We start from the raw sequence: 7,500 nt of genomic DNA, 5'->3' as shown, positions 1-7,500 counted from the left end.
CAAGCCTGCATATTTCTACAGTAGATAAGGTATCAGCTTTAGGCAATAAAGTCCTTAACATTTATCTTGGTTATTAAATTTTTGCTTACAAGTTTGTCATAGTAGAATCTAATTTTACCCCAGGACACCTCTTGTTGGGTGATGATTTCTTATACCGTACAGGAATTTCCCTCCACCCTGAGTAATAGCATTACTTTTAATGGTCAGAATTACCTGTTACGGCCTCCCTCATGTCTCTGGACGCATAACAAACCCTTCTCACATGCAATAGGATCTATGAGCTCACACATGACCATAGTCACCCCTTGTCTACACCTCACTCACCTCCCTCTCCTCCCCATACCCCTCCCACCCACCCTCGCTTTACCTATCCTCTCGCTGCACGCTCCATCTCCTTGGCCCCAATTCCGGCACCCACATCACGCAAACCTTCGTGCGCAAAACACGTTAACGACTGTGCGAAATCTTGGACAGCTAATGGTAATGCTCTTAAGTTCATTGCTAGTGCTACCACTACTATTCCAGCATTTCATGATTTACTGATAGTTGTTTCTTGTCCTTCGGCAAATGTTACTGCTTTGATATTACCTGATAATATATGAGTAAAAAGTTGTGCAACATTACCTTCCTTGTATAATATTACTAATAATAGATGTCAGGTACATGAATTTAATCTGACCCTGGACCCATTGACTATTAACGCTGGTGTACCTGTAATATCTTATGAATTCACAGACTTGGCTATCTGCAAATTTGATTTACTTGTTCCCTCCCCTGTTTTTTCTGTCACTGCAACATCATCTTCCCCTGATAAGCAGAGCTCTGATCATGTTCTGATGCAAAATTTAGATTTTCACGAAGGATATATTTTGAATATCCAAGCGTACTGCCAACCAAGGACCATTCTATCGGAGAAACAACATTGCTTCAACACTCCATTACCCTCGAGCCTGATGCTAAGCCTTCAGATATACCAAGTTATAAGATCCCTCATTCAAAGCTACAGGCCTTAGAAAAGGAGGTTAAAGCAATGTTAGACATGAATCTTATTCAACCAAGCAATTTACCCTGGCCCTCCCCCCTACTCCTTGATCCAAAGAAGGATAATACTTTCTGCCCAGTGGTCGCTTATAAATAAAGTAACAGTGCCAGAACCCTTCCCAATTCCTAATCTTGCATTGTTGTTGCAAGACATTGGCCTTTGCAATTCCCCTCTCACATTTAGAAGATTAATGTCACTTGTACTATCAGGATTAATTAATGATCAGGTCCTCGTGTATTTAGATATATTAATTTGCTCACCCTCCCTCTCTGAACACGAAAATAAATTGCGTCAGGTTTTCAATAGGCTATCAACTGCAGGATTAACTATTCAACCTAGCAAGTGTCAGGTCTTGAAATCTAAGTTAGAATTCTTAGGCCATACCTTGTCATCTAACGGTATTGCACCTTATGATTCCAAAATGAAAGCCATTGCTGACTTTCCAACACCTAAGAACCAGAAGGATTTGAAATCATATTTTGGCCTTTCAGGCCGTTCATTCAAGGTTACTGGTCCATCGCGACCCCGCTTACTCATCTTGAAATGGATTGTACTTGGCAGTTGACAGACGAGGAAAATGCCGCATTTAACACACTTTAGTCACGACTAATTAAGGCTCCACTCTTAGCCTTCCCCGATTTCAATTTGCCTTTTGTCCTCAACACTGATGCCTCAAACCTCGGGCTCGGAGCAGTACTCTATCAGAAACATGGCCATTCTGGAAAAATGCAGCCCATTGCTTTTGCAAGTCGTGCTCTCAATTTAGCGGGAAAATGCTACCATACGACGGACCGTGAACTTCTAAGTATCACATGAGCCCTCCGTCATTTTCGAGAGCTAATCTTGGGATATCAGATAGAAGTGCACACTGATCATTCCCCCTCACGTCCATATTTAAAGGTAGGGACCCTCAAGGACGATGCGCCCGCGCAATTGAAATTCTGTAATAGTCTGCCGTCACCATTGTTTATTTACTCGGGAAAATGTTGCCGATGCGCTATCACGCGCTCCTCTCTCTAACAACTCACAACGAGGAGCTAGAGTCAGCTCCTCGCCCACCTTTTCCTCCCGCAATGTGAAATTCTCTGACATTGCACCCATCTTAGTAAATACTGCTGCGCCTACCGTTGAGGATCCCTCGGAGGACGAGAACCGGCCTGCACATGTTAATCGTCGCCGTTTCGACCCCATTTATTCTGTTACCGCTCCGGTCTTGGCTGCACCAGCCATACCTCCCATGGACCCCCCCCCCCCCCACGGAGGACGAGATCCGGCTAGCGCAACATAATGATGATCTGTACAGCCCCTTAATTCAAGCTTTAGAAAGGAATGAAAGACCTCTCCCTAGCAGACATATACGAGTAAGTCAAGTTTACCTCGATGATAATGGTCTACTTTGCTACATGTCTTGAATCTCTTGAAGGTCGTGTCCTTTCTTTTTTTCATGAATTGAAAGAAGCTGCACACTGCGGTAAGTATAAGGAAATTAACTTAGCTCAGCATTGCTTCTTTTTCCCATGCCTTATTAGCAAGGTTGCTAAGCATGTTTAGTTTTGTATGCAATGCCCATATTACAAAGGAAATACCAATGACCTAGCCCTGCATTAAAATATAACATTCAAGACTTTCCTTTCCAGAAGGTCTCTTGCGGCACATTGTCAGGTCTTCTACCTTCTCGCAATTGAAATCGTTATAATTTAGTGTTCATTGATAACTTCACTCGTTTTTAACTAGTCACCATGTCCAACAAATCAGCAAATGTTGTTGAACATGCTTTTCACGATTATTCAGCCCTCATGCATTTTTCATCTGAAAATGGGACTGAATTTCATAACAAGGTCATGGATAAGTTATGTGATATCATGAATGTAACTCTGTTAACATTCTCCCTTACCGCCCACAAAGTAATGGTATTACAGAAAGGCTAAACTCCTCCATCCTCTCATTAATGAAATCGCTTGTTGATACGACATTGGATACATGGGATGAATCGCTACTGACAATCCAGTCTTGTATCAATAGTACATTCCATTCTTCATTAGGTGATACCCCACATTTTCTTTTATATGGATTGGATAAAAGACTACCCTATGGCTACTTTAATGAAAATCAAGTTCGTTCATATAATGAAAATTATGCTGAATATCTTCTAAATAGAAATAAGTCAATCTTTCAGATCACAAAGCAGCATTGGACTAATTCCAGAGCTAAAATTCTGTCATTGCAACACAAAGTTGCCCGCCACAAGGACATTGAAGTTGGTGCACTAGTATTCAGAAAAGTCAACCAACAACTCACTATTATGTCAAAGCTTGCTCCTAAATTTGAAGGTCTATTTAGAATAATTCAAGTAAATAACAACAAAGCCTACATTAAATGCATACAATCAGGTGAATACTCTTGGTCTCACTTCGACGGCCTAAAGCTTGCTCACAAGTACTATTCTCCCACGGCCGACGAACACTAATTGATTTCTATCTTCCAGATCTTACTACTCTTGGGCTTATCATTCTTTGCCTTGTCGTCTGCTGACCCCCATGCCCTACCCCCTAGGCTTCGTGCAGTATCAGGAGCCTTCGTTAAGGACCATGGGCTTGTCTTACTAATAACAATGTGGAAATCAAAGTTTTGCTTCAGCCGATTGCTGATTTCTACAGCCTAGCTACTTTCCACCTACGTAAGATAGCATCACTTCAAGCGCAGGTAACTCGTGAACAGATAATGCAGCAGCAATTCTCTCTTCTTGACAGTGCACTTAATTCTATCCATAATCAACTTTCTTCTTTTGTAGAACATATACATCGTTCACGACGAGGATTAATTAATGCTGTCGGCAACGCGGTATTTGGCGTTGTTGATGATATATACTTTCACTTCTAAATTTTCAGAATATCAGAATAATCTCAGAACAATTACTCACAGATTTGATGCATCGATTCATGTCATCAACAATATTGCCACTAATGTTCACGAGTTACAGAGAGCATTTCACGGCGTTAATTCAACCTTTGAAAACCTCTCCACAAAGCTCAATAAGTCATTTCACTGAGCTCACGTTTAACGTGCTATCTTACCAAGTGACAATTAATAAGATTATAAATAGTATTAACTCAATAACCAACTCGTTGATTTCAGCAACAGCAGGCAAAGTGCTTCCTAGTCTCATTACTCCACATGACTTACGCCCTATTCTCCACAATATCTCCTCTGCTAATGTTAAGCCTCTTTTTCCTCTAAAGCAACGCCTTCAGTTCTACTCTACTCTAAAATCTTACCTCACAATGTCAGGTCTCACTGTACTTATTCCACTCTCCCCTGAAACTACCTTCAAAGCTTATTTCGTTCACCCATTCCCATACAAAACAAATAACACTTTCTTCTCATTAAACACAACATTCACTCATCCTAAAATCCCTTCACGGCCAGGCTATTTCTTTCCCCCCAACAGATTTCTTAGATAACTGTGCAAAGATCACTCCTCGCACATTTGTTTACACTTCATCGCCTCTGGCACATGATACAAACATGCCATCTTGCTCCAGGGCACTCATTACAAACCATAACATCATTGATCAGTGCACGTTCTCTGAAATCCGTGGTTCAGTTAGGTCGTTTCTTTTCTCATTTCCCAACATTACCCTATTATTTTACTTAAAGGCTATCACAGCTGCAATTATGTGTAACAAGTATAACTGTGATATTGTTCTACAAGGTACTTTTGTTCTTCCAGCCTCATGTGAGCTAAATTCCTTATCCTTATTTATTCCAGCCACCCATACCTACACAAGGAAAATTGCAATGAATACCTCCTACCTGCAGCCCATGTCGGTATCATTGCCATCCTATAACATTTCTCTTCCTAGTATTACCTTTCAGCATATACCTACTTTGCAACAGCTTGATGCATTTACCCTGCTCAGCCCGTTCTACGCAACCTACAAACCTACATTTATCCCATATACGTTACCGTCGCCAGAATGTGTATGTTGCTAATAACCCTGGAAGCGTGCTATTGCATCACCTATAGGCGAGTTGCAAGGCAAAACAAGCAAGTAATACCTACCCATGATTATGTTGCATATACCAGTTACCCTCATGTCATATATTATAAGAAAAAAAAATACACATATAAAGCACCAAAAAAAGATAAATAAAAGCACTCTGATACAATATTTGATATATTACTAACTTACGATTTTTTTTTTTTTCTTATAGCACGAACTATTTTTCTTTTCATATCTTGAACTATGCCTTCCACCCTACGTCCCCACTTACCTCTCTAAAGCCATATAAGGCGCCAGGTACTTGTACATTTCTCAAGCTATGATATTGACGGATGCAGAAGAGCACACCTCCCAGGTGTGTTAGACCTGTAACTGCCGCAGCTGATCTCGAGGCCTGCCATTCTGCACAACCGTGTAGAACTGTGCATCAATCAAGACACTGCCAGATGTTTGCTGTCTCTTCGTATATCACTCTTATAGAGTTACCCTGATCAAGAAACTATTACCTTCAGTTAAGTATAAAGCTTCTTACTTTATTTCTTACCAAAGTGGGACGATTTGGGGTAGCATGGTAGAGTGATATGAACGTATATAAATTTAACGGTTACCAGCACAAATGTATGACCTGAGGAAATATGATTGAGTTACAATACACAGATGTGATCTTAATTACCGGGTTTCGTATATCACCCAGGGATCAGAGAAAGACACGTCACAGGCGGCGCCTGCGTGAGAATCTGGTCATTCCCGCATCATAGGAAAATCACCCTCAGAGACTGACCGAAGGACAGACCCTTAGAATGTGGTGATTCAAAGCCAACCAATCAGGATATAGCGACCTAGGCTGACACTAATATTAGCTCCACCTATTTCTACTGTGGGCGGGTCATCCTCCATCTAACTAGCCGACCTGAGATGTGTTGGCGGTAGCAAGGATACACTTGGTCTTCTGACCTCAGCCGCACTCTCTGACCACCAACACACCTGCATCTTCGATTTGTGTGCCAGTGCTAATCTTACCTTTTTTACTTCCAGAGTCATTCCTTGTATTATATATATTATACCGTATCATAACACTGTGATTATTTTGAAGTTATAATATATTATCATATCAGCTGCTGTGTTTTGACGCTAACCTTTTATTCTCTATGTGTGGATATTAAAGTAATCTTATACCCATCACAATATATATATATATATGTATATATATATTTATATATTATGTATATATATGTATATATATATATATCTATTTATCATGTATATATATTTATATATACACATATTTATACAAATATATATATATATATATACATATATATAAACATACATATAAATACCTATATTTATATATATATATATACATATATATAAACATACATTTACATACATATATTCATATATATATACATATATATAAACATACATATGCATGCATATATTTATATATACAGGATATGTATGCATGTATATATACATGTATATAAACATATTTATGTATATATGTATCTATATATACATACATATTTATATATATATGTATATATACATATAAATGTAAATATATATCTATATATATACATATATCTATGTATCTATATATATATAATTATATATGTATATATTCATACATACATATGATATATTCATCTCTCTCTCTATATATATATACATTGATACATGCATACATATACATATATATATATACATATATATATGTATATATATATGTTTATGTACAGATATGAACATACATAGATATATTGATATAGATATACATATATATATACATATATATGAAACTATTGATGACTGTAGGAACCTTAGTATACCCTTGAATTTCGGAATTGAAGGTAATAGAATATATATATATACACACACAAGCACACTCACACACATGTATATATGTATATTTATATATATATATGTATAAATGTATATATTTATACATATATATGTATATATATATATATATATATATATATATATGTCTGTGTGTGTGAGAAAGATGGTAGAATGCAGTAACGCATTTTAATATAGAAATAAAAATTTTACCCCCTGACCGGAACTCGAACCCGAGCCGTCAGAGTGACAAATCCGGCTGCTAATCCAATAGACCATGCGGCCCACTAAAAGAACTGTCTAACCAGATGCCTTACAACCATCATGGAAATTACCTATGTGCTCTTAGCAGAGCAGTGATAGCGAGTTTTTACAGACAGTTCCCGAGGGCACCTCCTATATAAAAATGCGTTACTGCATTCTATCTTTCTCACATAGATATAACCTTGGTAACCTGATTTGTGACTTGAATTTCTGATTCATTGCTGCCTAGTGCCCACGGGAAATATATATATATATATATATATATATATATATATATATATATATATATGTATATATGTATATATATATATATTACCTTCACTCCCAAAATCCAAGGGTATACTAAGG

General features: G+C 37.9%; 1 protein-coding gene across 1 annotated transcript in view; it reads right to left on the bottom strand.

The window, feature by feature from the left end:
- LOC122264473 (uncharacterized) overlaps window positions 1–7,500 on the bottom strand; it is a 50,954-nt gene that overhangs the window by 42,283 nt on the left and 1,171 nt on the right. The window lies entirely within an intron of this gene.

This window comes from Penaeus japonicus, unplaced genomic scaffold (assembly GCF_977035675.1).
Source record: "Penaeus japonicus unplaced genomic scaffold, GWHDUDI00000001_assembly GWHDUDI00000006, whole genome shotgun sequence".
Taxonomy (NCBI): Eukaryota; Metazoa; Arthropoda; class Malacostraca; order Decapoda; family Penaeidae; genus Penaeus; species Penaeus japonicus.
This window is presented reverse-complemented; position numbering and strand designations above follow the sequence as displayed.